Source organism: Erythrolamprus reginae, chromosome 1, assembly GCF_031021105.1.
Source record: "Erythrolamprus reginae isolate rEryReg1 chromosome 1, rEryReg1.hap1, whole genome shotgun sequence".
Classification (NCBI taxonomy): domain Eukaryota; kingdom Metazoa; phylum Chordata; class Lepidosauria; order Squamata; family Dipsadidae; genus Erythrolamprus; species Erythrolamprus reginae.
This window is the reverse complement of record NC_091950.1, coordinates 3990287-4008602: the sequence shown is the minus strand read 5'-3', so window position 1 is coordinate 4008602 and position 18316 is coordinate 3990287. Positions and strand designations below refer to the sequence as shown.

Genomic DNA, 18316 nt, shown 5'->3' with positions numbered 1-18316 from the left:
CGTTAGAAATATTAAGAGAAGAGGAAGAAAGACAAAGGTGAACCAGATTCTGAAGGTCCAGGGAAGATCATCTTCTCACTCAAAATCTCCATCCAAACACCCAGCAGAACCAGCCATGATCATTCAGGATTATTTCTTAGCAAACAAGGATCCACAGTCATAATGGAGAGAGAGAGATCACAGCAAGGTCTTCTTGGTTGTGAATCAGGTTTTTCCCTCTGTGCCACCTTAATAGATACAAGCACACCTGCCCATTCAGCTCTGGGCCAAGTTTAAAACCTGTGTTGATATCTGATATATAGGGACTGCTGAAGGGAGATTGGAAGAAATTGATTCCTTGGTCAGAGATAATTTCCTGAATTCATAGGAATCCGGCAATTCTGTAGAAGAAAGTGATGTCTTAGAAGGAAAAAAATATCTAAATAACAAAGTATCTTTACTGATCATTTCCCTGTCTACTGTTTCTCTTTTCACAGGTAATGCCCAGCGCAGGTGTCATAGTCAAGCAGGATTATGCCGTGACACTCCCTGTCCAAAGGGTCTCTTTGGGAAACGGGACTGTCCAGGGAGTTCATTGTGCTGTAGACTGTAAGTAAACAGTCCTCTAATAAAGATCCCACAGATGTGCATTGGATGTTCACTTGTTTATACTCCGACACATTCCAAGGCCTTGACCTGAAGAGGAACAGGTGTTTCCAAGGCAGAAAGGAGGGCAGGAAAGATTTTGAGATTTTAACAGACTTTATTTTGAACTCATTGTGATCAAACTATTATTTTATCTCATTTGTGTAGACGCTATGGAGGAAAATAACACCATCTCCATCTGCAACCCTGGACGCCTTCACGATATGGCCAATGACCTGAGATTCCTGCCTTCTATCGCTTTTTCTTTCTTCACATGATTCAAATTGCTTTCTATCAAACTCAAAAACATGAATGCATTGACATAAAATTTGGCAAATATTCCTTCTAATAAAGCTAAATATGCATTGAAAATGTGCAATTTTTTACCAGGAAGCTGGGAGCATTATATTCATTTCACTACACAAATGTGTCTGTCTCTTTGTGTGTCATATCTCTTTGCCTACATGTCAGTGTGGAAGGTGTTTCCTGCTCTTCAACCACACATTATGCCATAGAGTCACACAGTCTCATTCTTCCCCAACTATTTATAGTTACTTTGCCATTGAGGTCTTCCAGCTGATGTGGTTGCTTCACAAGAACAAAAGTTAAATATTACCAATTACCAGTATTGGGCAGCCCACAGTATGCCTGGGACCGCCATTCCTTTGGAAACAGTGACGAGTGCGCATCTACATGTGCAGCCTTGCACAGATCCATGTGTGATGCACAGAAGGAAAGAAATGGGCAAAAATCACCAAACTCTCTCACAAGGATGCTTGCACACATGAGCTTTTGGTGATCTTGGTTGCTATGATTGATTTTAATATAATCAGAAGTTTGAGATAGTTATATACTTTTTAATTTAATTAGATTTAATTTTATTGTAATCTACTGGTTTTTAATATATTGTAAGCCGCCCAGAGTCTTCAAAGAGAGGTGGCATAGAAATCCAATAAATAAATAAAAATAGATAAACTCCAAATCTCAACCAACAGATGCTCTGTCCTACCCCTTGGCAAAAAGAATCAGAACACCAAATACAAGCTGAATAGACAAGACTTTGCAGAAAACCCTCACTCTGTCAAAGACCTTGGAATATTCCTATCAAATGACCTAAGGGCTAAAGTCCACTGCAACAACATCGCCAAATAGGCTTCAAGAGTTGTTAACCTAATCTTACGTAGCTTCTTCTCCAGTGTTATCACACTACTAACCACAACATAAAAAACTTTCAACAGCCCAGTCCTTAAATATAGCTCATCTGTCTGGAATCCACATCGCATAGCAGACATAAATATATTAGAAAGTGTCCAGAGATACTTTATTAGAAGAGCCCTCCATTCCTCTACCAGCAACAGTAGACCTTACGCAACTAGATTTGAAATCCTGGGCTTAGAAAGCTTAGAACTAGTTCACCTTCAGCCCAACCTAAGCATAGCTCATAAAATTATCTGCTACAACGTCCTTCCTCTCAATGATTTTTTTCAGCTTCAACCACAACAATACATGAGCACACAACAGATAGAAACTCAAAGTGAACTGCTCCAAACTTGACTATAAAAAATATGATTTCAGCAACCAAGTGGTTAATGCTTGGAACTCACTGTGACTCAGTAGTATCATCACTAAACCCCCAAAACATTACTCTTAGACTGTCCACTGTTGACCTCACCCAATTCCTAAGAGGTCAGTAAGGGGCGTGCATAAGTGCACCAGCATGCCTACCGTCCCTGTCTTAATTTACCCCTCTTATTTGTACCCATATCATGTATATGAATCACCTTCATCTGTTAATTCTATGTTATCAGTCCAATATATCAAGGTAGATTCCTTAGGAAAGGATTGCTAATACTAAAAAAGCAGTAAAATATATGGAATCATGAAGACTGACACAGGAAAAAAACCATCCAAACATCGTGGCCTCTTATACCATGGATTCACTTTCCATGATCTTAATTAATGTGATTTCTAAACATCAAGTCAGTTCGTCCCGGAGGTTTCCTCATTGCCCTTGAGAACCACACTCATTGCAAAAGGTAACTGAAAGAGCCCGGGTGGCGCAGCAGGTAAAGTGCTGTACTGCAGGCCACTGAAGCTGACTGCTAGATCTGAAGGTCAGCGGTTCAAATCTCATCACCAGCTCAAGGTTGACTCAGCCATCCATCCTTCTGAGGTGGGTCAAATGAGGACCCGGATTGTGGAGGCAATAGGCTGACTCTGCTAAAAAGTGCTATTGCTAACATGTTGTAAGCCACCCTGAATCTAAGGAGAAGGGTGGCATAAAAATCGAATGAATGAATGAATGAATGAATGAATAATAGAATAGAATAGAATAGAATAGAATTTTTATTGGCCAAGTGTGATTGGACACACAAGGAATTTGTCTTGGTGCATATGCTCTCAGCGTACATAAAATAAATAAATAAATAAATAAATAAATAAATAGACACTTTCTTGAATTACGTCAAGATTAGAGCAATTATGTTGTTTCTATAATTCAAGGAACTTTTAGAGATAAAGTTGGCTTTCATGTTTCTTCAGCATTTTCTTCCTATGGTTTTTGAGCAAAAAGCTACAATACTAAATGTTGACTATAATATTAATATTGTAATAGCAGCCAATTTTAATATTTTCAAGCTCACATGTCCACTAATGTCCTTGTGGTTTATTAATTTCTGATTTTCATGTTCATCTTCCATAAGGGTCTGAAGTAGGGATGAAATTCTATTTTTTTTCTCTACCAGCTCCATGGCCGTCACTTGGTGGTCATGTGACTGGGTGGGCAGATGTCACCAAGTTGATGTCACTAACCAAGGGATGTAGGAAGCACATCACAATATTGTCTTTTTACTGTTGTTAGCCGCCCCGAGTCTATGGAGAGGGGTGGCATACAAATCTAATAGATAGATAGATAGATAGATAGATAGATAGATAGATAGATAGATAGATAGATAGATAGATAGATAGATAGATAGATAGATAGATAGATAGATGATAGATAGATAGATAGATAGATAGATAAACAAACGAGCAAATAAATAAATAAATAAATAAACAAACCAACATAGAGGTGGCACTTGGACATCCATTTCAATAAGCACCGATACACTTGGCATCCATGAATTTGTCTAATCCTGCCTTGAAGCGTGAAGCCAGATTGGCAGCTTCACAACCCCTTCTGAGTGAAGAAATATTTCCCTTTATTTGTCTTCACTTTCTTACCTTTCTTACCTATTCTACCCTCAGGTCCTTTGGAGAATAGGTTGAGTGTTTTTTGTGGCAGCCACTGCTATCATGTCTCCCCTGGTCCTTCTTTTCATTAAACCAGCCATGCCCAGTTCCTCCAACCGTTCTCCATATGTTTTAGCCTCCAGTCCCCTCATCATCTTTGTTGCTCTGCTCTGCACTTTTTCTAGAGTCTCAATATCCTTTTTGCATCTGGTGACCAAAACTGAATGCAGAATTCCAAGCGTGGCCTAACCAAGGCCTTATAAAGTGGTATTAACCCTTCACATGATCTTGATTCTCTCCCTCTATTAGTGCAGCCTAGAACTGGGTTGGCTTTTTTGACAGCTGCTGCACCCGGCTGGCTCCTATTTAAATGGTTGTCCCCTTGTCCTGTGATGGGCTACCAAAATATTTACTACCACACTGTGGGCGTGGCTTATGCATTTGTTTCAACATCTTTCATTGCCAATTGGGTGTTCTGGGGTGGAGCTCCGTTTCCCCTCCCCCACTGCGTTCCCCCATCTCCTGAGTATCTACTATATAAATACACACGCATGCACAGCTCTTCTAAAATTATACCCATTTAACCTCATCTATTGCAATAGAAAAAACATACCCAGAACCCAGAAGGGGAAAAAAAGAGAGAAAAAAAGATGGTTTTTGAGCAAATAGGTAAGAAAGGTAAGAAAGTGAGGACAAATAAAGGGAAATATTTCTTCACTCAAAAGAGGTTGTGACAGCTGCTAATCTGGCTTTAAGCTTCAAGGCAGGATGAGACAAATTCATGGATGCCAAGTGTACCGGTGGTTATTGAAATGGATGTCCAAGTGCCACCTCTATGTTGGTTGAGGTGGCACCTTCTGCTCAAGATCCTCATGTACAAGTGCTATTGCTAACATGTTGTAAGCCGCCCTTTATGCCACCCTTCTCCTTAGGAGCCCACCACGGCCCTTGTCCAAGTCATTGATGAAGATATTGAAGAGTCCTGGGCCTAAAACAGAGCCCTTGAGTCCTTCACCGCATACATCCCTCCATGTAAATATAGGTCCATTAAGCACTACGTGTTAAGCGCAGTTGGTTAGTCAGTTTTGAATCCATCTAGTGGTGTTGCAAATTTCTCAAGCTTCTTGAGTGGTTTTCCCCCTGAGGATTCTCATCCATGGAAGTTCTCTGTAAGTTTATTGAAATTAGCTCTCTCAAAGTTCAAGACTCTAGTTTGTCTTTTATATTGTTTTTTAGATTTTTATTTTATTTATTTATTAGATTTGTATGCTGCCCCTCTCCATAGACTCATGAGCCCCCCATAATCCGGAAGAAGTTGGGTGACCTATAAATTAAAACAACAACAACAACAACAACAACAACTTGAGTAATATTTTCTCACGTTCCTTCTGATCTTTCCCCTTACTAACCTCAGATTGTGACCCCCTGTTCTTGTATTCACTTTCCTATTAAAAACACTTCCCTCCTGAACCTTATTTAACCCTTTAACAGATTTAAATGTTTCGATCATGTCCCCCCTTTTCCTTCTGTCCTGACTTTTGCAATAATTAACCCACAGGAATGTTTCATTAGAAGGAAATACAGAAATTCCAGTTAAATTTAAGAGTAGTTGCAATATTTCCCAGTGTGATGCTGAGGAAGCTAGCCTGAGATATACATTCATATTTAGTGCTAGCCCAAATTCTGCATTTCTTAAGCCTTGCCCTATGCCCCACATATAGAGTTATGCTTGACATTTAGAGTACAAAAGTACATTTTGTGTTTATAATCTATGCCTTGCATCCAGTAGAACATAGCTGTGCTACAGGAAAAGGACATGGCTTTGATGGTGCAGAGATAGATCGGACACCTGCTCTCAAGGCACATAGCTTCATGCATGAACCCACATACTAACCGCAAGTTCTTTTTTGTTGTACATTCTGCACCTTCTACATTGTATAACCGCTTTTTTAACTTTCTGTATAAGGAAACATTGACAACTATTATCTGATTGGCTGATATTGTGTGTTTTTTGTACTCCTTTGGAAATGTATAAAGAGCCCTGAAAAACAATCCACGTTGTTCAGACATTGCTTTTATATCTTCTGAACCTGATGCATGCATCAAATAAACCTGAGTTATGCAATCTCCTTGTGGTCTCCATTCCCTTGACTGGCAACTGAGTTTTGCCGCAACAATTATAACTGCATAAATAGAGAGTTGTGTCCTATCCCAGGAATATATTTGGTCCAGAACCAAACCCATCATGAAGATCCTTTACCTGCTGTTCGCATTGCTATTCCTTGCATTCCTGTCTGAACCAGGTAAGAAACGATATTATTGATATTTGAGAAATTACTGATAATTCACTACATTTTAAGCAAGTATGATCATCACTGAAAGCAGGATAATATTTAACATCTTCTTTTAGTTTATGTTAAACAAATCACTTTGAACATTGTGGACTATTGATAACATGGGCTTTCAAACTTTTGAACAATATGCCATTGATATTTAATTCAGATTAAAAGTTGAGTTCCAGGGTAATATACAGCATCAATATCTACATGAAACCTCTGGGTGAGATCATTCAACGACACAGGGTGAGTTACCAACAGTGTGCTGACAACACTCACCTGCACATCTCCACCCCGTGGCAATTCAGTGAAGCAGTGGAGGTGATGTGCTGGTGCCTGGAGGCTGTGAGGGTCTGAATGGGTGATAACAGGCTCAAGCTCAACCCCAAAGAAATGGAGTGGCTGTGGGTTTTGCCTCCCTGGGACATCTCGGACATCAACACCCTTGAAAACGTCCAAAGATATTTCACCAGAAGAGCCCTTCACTCCTCCTCTCGAAACAGAATACCCTACGAAAATAGACTAACTATCCTGGGTCTAAAAAGCTTAGAAGTACGGTGCCTAAAACACGATTTAAGTATTTCCCTCAAGATCATATGCTGCAACGTCCTACTGGTCAATGACTACTTCAGCTTCAACCGCAACAACACAAGAGCACACAACAGATTCAAACTTAATATTAACCGCTTCAAAAAACAGGACTTTAACAATCAAGATGTCGAAGTGTGGAACTCATTACCAGACTCAATAGTGTCAACCCCTAACCCCCAACATTTCTCCCTTAGACTCTCCACGATTGACTTCTCCAAGTTCCTAAGAGGCCAGTAAGGGGCGTACATAAGTGCACTAGTGTGCCTACCATCCCCTGTCCAATTGCCTTTCCTTTATCTCATATATCATATATATTTTCTTCCTCTCATATATTTTCTCTTCTATTTTACATATTATCTTTATATATATTACTTCATGTCTATTCTCCTCCATATGTATTGTGTATTGGACAATAAATAAATAAAAAATTCCATTTCTCCACACCAGGTTTGCCTGGTGCCCCAGTTGTGGCCCTATTTGGAGAGGAAGTCTCGTCTCACAGTCACTCATGCCCTCATCATCTCGAGTTTTGATTACTGCAATGCCCTCTACATGGGGCTGTTTTTAAAGAATGTTGGGAGACTGCAGTTAATGCTAAATGCAGCTGAGTGAGAGGTTATGTGCCTACCAAGGTATCCCCATATGTCACCATCACTCTGTGAGCTGCATTGGCTACTGATTGGTCTCCAGACACAATTTAAAGTGCTGGCTATTAAAGCCCTGCATGGCTTAGGACCAGGTTACTTACGGCAGTGTTTCCCAACCTTTTTTGAGCCGCGGCACATTATTCATATTTTCAAAATCCTGGGGAACACTGAACGGGGGGACGGGGGGGGCGCGGGGGGGGGGGCTAAAGAAAAGTTTGGACAAAAAAATATCTCTTCCTCCATTTCACTCTATTTCTCCCTCCCTCTTTCTCTCTCTTCCTTCCTTCCCTTCTTTCTCTCTCTCCATCCCTCTTTCTTTCTTCCTCTCTTTTTTGCTCTCTTTCTCTCTCCCTCCTTCCCTCCCTCTATGTCTTTCTCTCTCCCTTGCTCTCTCTCTGCCTCTCTTGCTATCTCTCTTTCATTCTCTCTCTTTCTCTCTCTTTCTCTGTCTCTCTTGCTATGTCTCTTTCTTTCTCTCTCTCTATCTCTTTCTCTCTCTCTCTTTCTCTGTCTCTCTCTCTGTCTCTCTTGCTATCTCTTTCTCTCCCTCTCTCTTCCTCTGTCTCTCTTGCTATCTCTTTCTTTCTCTCTGTGTGTGTCTCTCTTTCTCTCTCTTGCTATCTCTCTTTCTCTCTCTTTCTGTGTCTCTTGCTATCTCTCTTTCTCGCTCTCTATCTCTCTTTCTCTGTCTCTCTCTCTGCCTCTCTTGCTATCTCTTTCTCTCTCTCTCTCTCTCTTGCTATCTCTTTCTCTCTCTTGCTATCTCTTTCTTTCTTTTTCTCTCTCTCTCTCTCTTGCTATGTCTCTCTCTCTCGGGCGGGGGGGGGGGTGCAGGGGGGCTAAAGAAAAGTTTGGACAAAAAATATCTCTTCCTCCATTTCACTCTATTTCTCCCTCCCTCTTTCCTCCCTCCCTCTTTCCATTGTATCTCTCCCTCCCTCTTTCCTCCCTCCCTCTTTCCTTTCTATCTATTTTCTTTCTATCTCTCCCTCCCTCTTTCCATTGTATCTCTCCCTCCCTCTTTCCTCCCTCCTTCTTTCCTTTCTATCTCTCCCTCATCTTTCCTTTGTATCTCTCCCTCCCTCTTTCCTTTCTATTTATTTTCTTTCTATCTCTCCCTCCCTCTTTCCTCCCTCCCTCTTTCCTTTCTATCTCTCCCTCCCTCTTTCCTTTCTATCCTTCTCTCTGTCCCTCAGCAGTGGCAAAGAAGAAGGAAGGCAGGCTGCAGAGGGCACCGAGGACAAGAGCGCTCGCTCGCTCCCTCGCCCTCTGACTTCCCTCCCTCGCTGCTGAAGGGACGAGTGCGGGCACGAGCGTGCGCGCTGGCCCACTGCAAGAAGTTTTTGTTTGTTTTTTTCCCTTCCCCCGCCTCACGGGAGAGAGAGAGAGAGAAAGAAAGAGCACAGCCAGGGAAAGCGGCCTCGAGCCGAGTGCGAACTGCAGGATGCGGCAAAGGACTCCTTGCCAACCAAAAAGGGGGTGGTGAAGGCAAAGCCTGGGAGGCGGGGAAGGGAAGAGCGGGAGACCCCCAGACAGAACGGCTGAGGGGAAGGAAAGACAGAAGGAGGGAGGGATTGAGAAGTGAAGCCAGGGAGGGCTGAGAGAAAAGGGGAGCGGCGCGCGCGCGAGAGGGGGGGGGCGGGCATTCCCGAAACGGATGGAGAAAGCCCTCTTTCACAGCGAAAGCGCTCCCAGCCAGGGGGCTGCGAGAGAGGGCATTCTCCGTCCGTTTCGGGAAAGCCCGCCCCGGCACTGGCAGCGCCCCGCCCAGCTGGAGCTTCCCTAGGAGCTCCGCGGCACACCTGGCTGTGTCTCACGGCACACTAGTGTGCCGCGGCACACCGATTGGGAAACGCTGACTTACGGGACCGTCTCCTGCCTCATGTATCCCAGCAGCCACAAAGATCCCACAGAGTCGGACTTCTCCAGATCCCAGCAGCCAGAGTCATAATACCCCTTGCTTAGGCATGAATCCCTACACTACTCAAAATCAATTAATTGATGACGATGATGATGATGATGATGATGATGATGATGATGATGATGATAATAATAATAATAATAATAATAATAATAATAATAATAATATTTCTAGCCCCGACTGTCTGGAATCAGCTCCCCCCAGAGATTAGGACTGCCCCCACCCTCTTCGCCTTTCGTAAGCTCCTTAAAACCCACCTTTGTCGTCAGGCATGGGGGAACTGAGACATCTCCCCCGGGCATATACAATTTATGCATGGTATGTTTGTAGGTATGTTTGTTTAGTAAATGGGTTTTTAAAAATATTTTAAATTATAATTTAGATTTGTCAGGAATTGTTTTGTTTTGCTGTGAGCCGCCCTGAGTCTGCGGAGAGGGGCGGCATACAAATCTAAATAATAAATAAATAAATACATAATAACAATAATAACAACAACAACAAAAACAACAACAACAGAAGCAGGTTAGGCAGGAAACTCTACACTAGACAGATGGTTATCCAACATCTGCTTAAAAACTTCCAGTGTTGGAGCATTCAAAACTTCTGGAGGCAAGCTGTTCCACTGATTGTTCTCAATGTCAGGAAATTTTTCCTTAGTCCTAAGTTGCTTCTCTCCTTGTTCAGCCTCCACCCATCGCTTCTTGTTCTACCCTCAGGGGCTTTGGAGACTAGGTTGACTGCCATCATGTCTCCACTGAGTGGCAACCCTTGAGATATTGGAACACTGCCATCATGTCTCCACTATTCCTTTTTTTCGTTAAACTAACCATGTTCAGTTCCTGCAACTGTTCTTCATATGTTTTAGCCTCTAGTTCCCTAATCACCTTAGTTGCTCTTCTCTGCACTTTTTCTAGAGTCTCAATATCCTTTTTGCATCGTGTTGACCAAAACCGAATGCAGTATTCCAAATGTGCCTTATAAAGTGGTATTAATACTTCATGTGATCTTCATTCTATCCCTCTGTTAATGCAGCCTAGAACTGGGTTGGCTGTTTTGGCAGCCGCTACTCATTGCTGGCATGCATTCATTCATTCATTCATTCATTCATTCGTTTGTTCGTTCGTTTGTTTGTTCTTTTGTTCGTTCGTTCTTTTGTTCGTTCGTTCTTTCGTTCTTTCATTCGTTTGTTGGTTTGATTGATTTTTATGCCGCCCTTCTCAGCGCGGCTTACAACATGTTAGCAATAGCACTTTAAAAAAAAAAAAACAGAGCTAGGCTATTGCCCCCACAATCCGGGTCCTCATTTGACCCACCTCGGAAGGATGGAAGGCTGAGTCAACCTTGAGCTGGTGATGAGATTTGAACCGCTGAGTCTCCGCCACTCTCCTCTCTGTGCAGCCTTTGAAAAGTGTGCACCAGGTTTCATTTTTTAATGCACTACAGCACATAGCTGGATTGGGGTATTGCTTACTTCTTGATTTTTGATCTGAGGTTAAATTTGTTATTAATATAAAATAATGTGGGTGTTGATTGTTAGTGAGAAGATATTTTGGTTTGTTGTTCTCTTTTTACCTCGTTGATTGTACTATTTGCATAGTAAGTATATATTGTTCATGTCTATATGTCTATCGATAGCCATTTTGTCAGAATGCCAAACTTTCAGAAATTCTCTCGCATTTTTTGAATTGACCTGATCTAGAAAGATCAAAGTTTCCCACTTACAAGTACGGTTAAATCTGTCCCTATGCTTATGAATTTCAAAAGCTTTCAACATGTCTTATGACTGCTACTTGGTGGTCATGGAAAAAGGAAGTGGAAGGAGTATTAAATGCATTTGTTTTAGGTAATAAAGAAGAGATAAAATGAATAAAAACTAAATATTAATTATCTAGTGAATCTATAGCTATTCAATTTGTAAAAAAGAGAAGCTGTTGCAGAAAAATGTTTCAAATGCAGAGCTTTTCAAGAGCAGAGAAGAGAAGCATTAGAAATATTAAGAGAAGAGGAAGAAAGACAAAGGTGAACCAGATTCTGAAGGTCCAGGGAAGATCATCGTCTCACCCAAAATCTCCATCCAAACACCCAGCAGAACCAGCCATGATCATTCAGGATTATTTCTTAGCAAATAAGGATCCATAGTAATATTTGAGAGAGAGAGAGCACAGCAAGGTCTTTTTTTGTTGTGAAGCAGATTTCCCCCCTCTGTGCTACCTTAATAGATACAGGCACACCTGCCCATGCAGCTCTGGGCCAAGTTTAAAACCTGTGTTGGTGTCTGATATATTGAGACTGGTGAAGGGAGATTGGCAGAAATTGATTCCTTGGTCAGAGATAATTTCCTGAATTCATAGGAATCCAACAATTCTGTAGAAGAAAGTGATGTCTTAGAAAGAAAAATATATCTAAATAGCAAAGTATCTTTACTGATCATTTCCCTGTCTACTGTTTCTCTTTTCACAGGTAATGCCCAGCCCAGATGTCGTGGTCTAAGAGGATTCTGCACTACCCGTCCCTGTCGATATGGTCACTTTGGGAAATGGGACTGTCGAGGGAGATATTGGTGCTGTAGACAGTAAGTAAACAGTCCGCTAATAAAGATGCCACAGATGTGCATTGGATGTACACTTGTTTATACTCCAACACATTCCAAGGCATTGACCTGAAGATGAACAGGCGTTTCCATGGCAGAGAAAAGGGCAGGAAAGATTTTGAGGTTCAGAGAACAGACTTTATCTTGAACTCATTATGATCCAACTATTATTTTATCTCATTTGTATAGACGCTTTGGAAAATAACACCATCTCCATCTACCACCCTGGACGTCTTCACGATATGGCCAAAGACCTGAGATTCCTGCCTTCTATCGCTTTTTCTTTCTTCACATGATTCAAATTGCTTTCTATCAAACTCGAAAACATGAATGCATTGACAAAAAATTTGGCAAATATTCCTTCCAATAAAAATAAATGAGCATTGAAAATGTTGTGCAAATTTTTACCAGGAAGCTGGGAGCATTATTTATATTTATTTATTTATTTATTTATTTATTTATTTATTTATTCATTCATTCATTCATTCATTCATTCATTTATCTATCAATCAGATTTGTATGCCGCCCCTCTCCGCAGACTCAGGGCGGCTAACAGCAACAATAATACAATGTAAACGAATCTAATATTTAAGTTAATTTAAAACCCCAAGTTAGAAACCAATCATACATACTAACATACCATGCATAAATTTTATAAGCCTAGGGGGAGGGAAAATCTCAATTCCCCCATGCCTGACGACAGATATGGGTTTTAAGGAGCTTACGAAAGGCAAGGAGGGTGGGGGCAACTCTGATATCTGGGGAGAGTTGGTTCCAAAGGGTCGGGTCTGCCACAAAGAAGGCTCTTCCCCTGGGTCCCGTCAAACTGGTCGCTGGGATTCGTGCGGCAGAAGGCGGTCCAGGAGATATTCTGGTCCGGTGCCATGAAGGGCTTTATAGGTCATAACCAACACTTTGAATTGTGACTAGAAACTGATCAGCAACCAATGCAGACTGCGGAGTTTTGGTGTGACATGGGCGTATTTAGGAAAGCCCATGATAGCTCTCGCAGCTGCATTCTGCATGATCTGAAGTTTCTGAACAGTTTGCAAAGGTAGCCCCATGTAGAGAGCATTACAGTAGTCGAGCCTCGAGGTGATGAGGGCATGAGTGACTGTGAGCAGTGACTCCCGGTCCAAATAGGGCCGCAACTGGTGCACCAGGCGAACCTGGGCAAACGCCACCCTCGCCACAGCTGAAAGATGTTGAGGGATGGATGGAATCTTAATGATTCTCGGCAGGCAGGAATCAAAGTAAAACAAACTTTATTTAGAAAAGTTTTTAAAAAAGTACATTGTGCCAGAAACGGCACTTTATCAAGCAGCCTAAATCATGGCTGAACAGAATGGAATATAGATTGGAATGTGCCTGCTTACGTAAGCAGGCGGATGTGACATGTAGGAAAGGATAAGGATTGTGGGAGTGATGAAAGAGGGGGTGTGAACAGAGGGAAAAACACACATTAAATCTTTAACTACTGAATGTCTCTGTTGGCTGGCAATTCTCAGCATGATACCCCTTCTTTGGTAGTCATCAGGGACATTGGTTCATATAAGGCACATTTTCTCGGAGAGGTATTCGTGTTGGTCAGCTGGCAGTGGTTTATTCAGCACATCAGCGATCTGTTCATTTGTAGGCACATATTGTACTTTCACAAATCCTTGTTGCACATATTTTCTTGCATTCTTATATCTTAAGTCGATGTGCCATGAACGGGCTCCCACATATTCAGCTTCAGCAATTAATTTTACTGAAGTATTGTCCTCCATAACAACAATTGGTTTCATTGGATCAGCCCAAATACTATTAATGAGAGCAGAAACATTGGTTAAATCATTACAATAGTCAGAAACACAAGCATATTCGTACTCAGTGGAGGAACAAGAAACAAATTTCTGCTTTCTAACTTTCCAATAAATTGGACAACCATTCAAAAACATAAAACCAGAAGTACTTTGACGAGTTTCAATGTCACTTGCCCAATCGGAATCTGCATAGCAAATCAATTCAGGATACTTGTTGTGCTCTGGTTCCAGGAACAACTTCATGTTCATCGTGTGCTTCATGTATCTGAGCAATCTCTTTATGCATGTCCAATGAAATGTAGTAGTGTTGCCGACGTGTCATGACAACAAATTCACACTAAGTGAAATGTCGGGTCTTGTCCAACTGCTAATGTATAACAGTGACCCAATGACTGAGCGATAAAGTGTTTGGTCCTTAAACAAAGGACTGTTTGGCATGTCAACTTGAAAAAGTCTGTCTTCATTGGAGACCGACATGGGCGTGCATCAGCCATGTTGCATTGTTGCAAAAGTTGATCAATTTTGTTTGCTTGTGAGAGGCTAAACCCCTTCTGAGTTTTCTGAATCTGAACTCCTAAATAATCATGAATGTGTCCTAAGCTTTTCAGTGTAAAGTGTTTTTCTAAACCTTTTGCAAAAATCTCACTCATACGTTGATTTGGACCAATGTAAACAATATCATCAACATAAACAAGAACAATTTCATAAACATTACCTTGCCCTTTTGTAAACACGCATTGATCAGAGTCGGACTTAATAAAGCCCATTTAATTTAGCTTGTCAATTAGACATCTATGCCACATTAAACCAGATTGTTTCAATCTGTACAGACTCTTTTGCAGGCGCCAGACACCTCCTTCTTGGTCCTGGAATCCGGGTGCGCCTTTCACGTAGATTTCTTCATCTAGATCAGCATTCAGATAGGCAGTTTCGACATCGAACTGGAAAACTTCTAAATTCAGGGCAGCGGCAGTTGTTAAGGCGATTTTGACACTTTCATTTCTGACAGTAGGTGAATAAGTATCGGTGTAATCATCTGGAAAAGTCTGAGAGAAGCCTTGTGCTACTAATCCTGCTTTGTATAGTTCCTCACCGTTTGGCTTTCTCTTAATTCTGTACAATAACTCTCTTGTCCTCTGGAGGGTCAACGTGTTTGTACACCTTAAGTTTCTTTAAACTGTCAAGTTCAGCTTGCATGGCATCATACCATTTTTCTTGTTCAGGTTCAGGTAAATGTCTTATTTGATGAAAATGTCTTATTTGATGAAAATTATCGGGAGGAAGTAAAACATTGTTACAAATAACAGGAAACAGTTTTTGAGCTACTTGCGCTTGATATCTCTGAGGAGGAACTCCTTTTGTGGTTCTCTTGGAACGTCTTAGAACCGTGGTCCATTCATTTTGGTCATCTCCGTCTTCATTTACATCGCTAGTAACATCATCTGCGACTGGTGAAGACTGTACATCAGGAACAACTGGAACATCTGGAACATCTGGAACATCTGGAACAGCTATCTGAGAATCAGGTTGCGCTGTACCTTGAACATCAACTTTAGGAAAATAAACTGAAGTATCATTACTGTGTATTCTGGACCAATTTCTATCTTCCTCAAATTTTGCTAAATTGGAAATAACACCTCTGTAGTTAGAGTCAGTAAATTTGTAGTACTTGGAACTATCATCAAAACCTATAAATCTCAGTCTTTCTGCCACTGGACCACCCTTCTTTCTCTGGGCCAGTGGTTTTTGAATGGTTTTGAATGTCGGGTTGCTTCCCATAGAACATGTAGTACGGAGTTTGTTTTAAAACACTGCTCCAAGTACGATTAACAAGGTAGTTTGCATACCTTAGTGCTTCGCCCCAGTAACCATTGTCGAGATCAGCATCTTCTAGGAGACAGCGATACGTAGTCTGTAAAACACCTTGGCATATCTCAACAATCCCGTTGTGCTGAGGAGTGTAAGGGGCTGAAGCTTGGTGCCGTATTCCTTTGCGTCTCATCCAGTTCTGGAATCGCTGAGACATGAACTCACCGCCACGATCACTTTGGATTCTTCTGATACGGACACTGAATTGATTGTAGACCTTTGCAGCAAAGTCTGTAAAGATCTGAAACATCTCTGATTTCTGTTTCATTACATACACAAAACCATATCTAGAAAAACTATCAACAATTGTTAAGAAATACTTATTGTTACCCCTAGTAGGCCGAAATGGACCGACAATGTCGGTATGAACTAAATTGAAAATGCGTGAAGACAAACGAAGGGCATGCTTAGCAATGGGGGCAGCTTTTGATTTAGATTTGTTACAAACAAAACAATCGAGATAAATAGGACAATTATTATCGACTTTGAAACCGTTCACGCACTCGGGCATCTTGGATAAGACATCATATGAAGCATGGCCCAAGAGACGATGCCAACGGTGGATGCACCTGGAATGAAAAGGTTTATTTGTTAGTACAGGTTTAGCATTTGCAACATTATGTAGAACACCTTGAGATTCATTGGCTTTATGAGCCTCTGATTTTATAATAGCAGCAGGTTTTCTCTCTGGGCCTGCATTTTCATGATTTGGAACGCTCATACTTACATCTACCAGTGAACGAAAATTTGGCTTCAGGTAGAAAACACCACCAATCGGAGTGGCATGTGCGACAACAGTTCCATTTCTAATAATATGGATATCATAGTTCAGGAGAATAGCTTTGTAGCCTAAGTCTTGGTTTAGGCGGTGAAGGCTGAGTATGTTGCTTTCGGATTCTGGAATGTACAGAACGCGTGGAATCATCTGGTCCAGTTCATCTATGTAGATAGTTCCTTCTTGTTGGGGATGGATTTTAAAGCAGGACTTCAGCAGGCAGGAACCATAGTGAAAACAAACTTTATTTTATAAACAGAAAAAGTTCATTGAGCCAGCTGCGCTTTATCAAGCAGCTTCTAACAAAAACATGGCTACAAGCACACAAGAAGGTTAGATTAGAATGTGCTCGCTCACATAAGCAAGCGGATATATATATAGGAAACAGAGAAAGATAAGGATTGTGGGAGTGATGTAAGAGGGGGTGTGATCAGAGCAAATAAAGAAACACAGCAACACTTTAACTAAGGAAAGTCTCTGTTGGCTGGCAATCTCAGCGTGACACCCCTTCTTTGGCAGTCATCAGGGACATTGATTCACTTCAGGCACAGTTTCTCAGAAAGGTATTCGTGTTGGTCAGCTGGCAGTGGCTTATTCAGCACATCAGCGATCTGTTCATTTGAAGGCACATATTGTAGAGTCACGAATCCTTGTTGCACATATTTTCTTGCATTTTTATATCGTAAATCGATGTGCCGTGAACGTGCTCCCACATATTCAGCGTCAGCAATGAATTTCACTGAAATATTATCTTCCATAATGACAATAGGTTTCATTGGCTCTGCCCAGATACTAGTAATGAGAGCAGAAACATTGGTTAAATCATTGCAACAGTCAGAAACACAAGCATATTCGGGCTCAGTGGAGGAACAAGAAATAAATCTCTGCTTTCTGACTTTCCAATAAATTGGACACCCATTCAAAAACATTATGAAACCAGAAGTACTTTGACGAGTTTCAATGTCACTCGCCCAATCAGAATCTGCATAGCAAATCAGTTTAGGGTACTTGTTTTGTTCTGGTTCGAAGGAACAACTTTATGTCCATCGTGTGCTTCATGTATCTGAGCAATCTCTTTATACATGACCAATGAAATACAGTCACGTTGCCTACGTGTCGTGACAACAAATTCACACTAAGTGAAATGTCGGGTCTTGTCCAACTACTAATATATAACAATGACCCAATTACTGAGCGATAAAGTGTTTGGTCCTTAAACAAAGGACTATTTTGGTATGTCAACCTATAAAAATCTGTCTGCATTGGAGACCGACATGGGCGTGCATCAGCCATGTTGCATTGTTGTAACAATTGATCAATCTTGTTTGATTGTGAGAGACTAAACCCCTTCTTAGTTTTCTGAATTTGAACCCCTAGGTAATCATGAATGTGTCCTAAGCTTTTTAGTGTGAAATGTTTCTCTAAACCCTTTGCAAAACTCTCACTCATATGTTGATTTGGACCAATATACACAATATCATCAACATACACAAGAACAATTTCATAAACATTACCTTGCCCTTTTGTAAACACGCATTGATCAGAGTCGGACTTAATAAAGCCCATTGAATTTAGTTTGTCAAGACATCTATGCCACATTAAACCAGATTGTTTCAATCCGTATAGACTCTTTTGCAGTCGCCAGACACATCCTTCCTGGTCCTGGAATCCGGGTGCGCCTTTCACGTAGATTTCTTCATCTAGATCGGCATTCAGATATGCAGTTTCAACATCAAACTGGAAAACTTCTAAATTCAGGGCAGCGGCAGTTGTTAAAGCAATTTTGACACTTTCATTTCTGACAGTAGGTGAATAAGTATCGGTGTAATCATCAGGAAAAGTCTGAGAGTAGCCTTGTGCTACTAATCTAGCTTTGTATAGTTCCTCACCGTTTGGCTTTCGCTTAATTCTATAGACCCATCGTGTG

At 41.2% G+C, this 18316-nt stretch overlaps 1 long non-coding RNA gene across 1 annotated transcript; it reads left to right on the top strand.

Annotated features, from left to right (window-relative positions):
* The first annotated feature begins 5850 nt into the window (after positions 1-5850).
* On the top strand, positions 5851-12315 carry LOC139156374 (uncharacterized). Its single transcript, XR_011557306.1, has 3 exons — positions 5851-6158; positions 11811-11922; positions 12130-12315. It is a non-coding gene; the product is annotated as an uncharacterized lncRNA (long non-coding RNA).
* The last annotated feature ends 6001 nt before the right edge of the window (positions 12316-18316 follow it).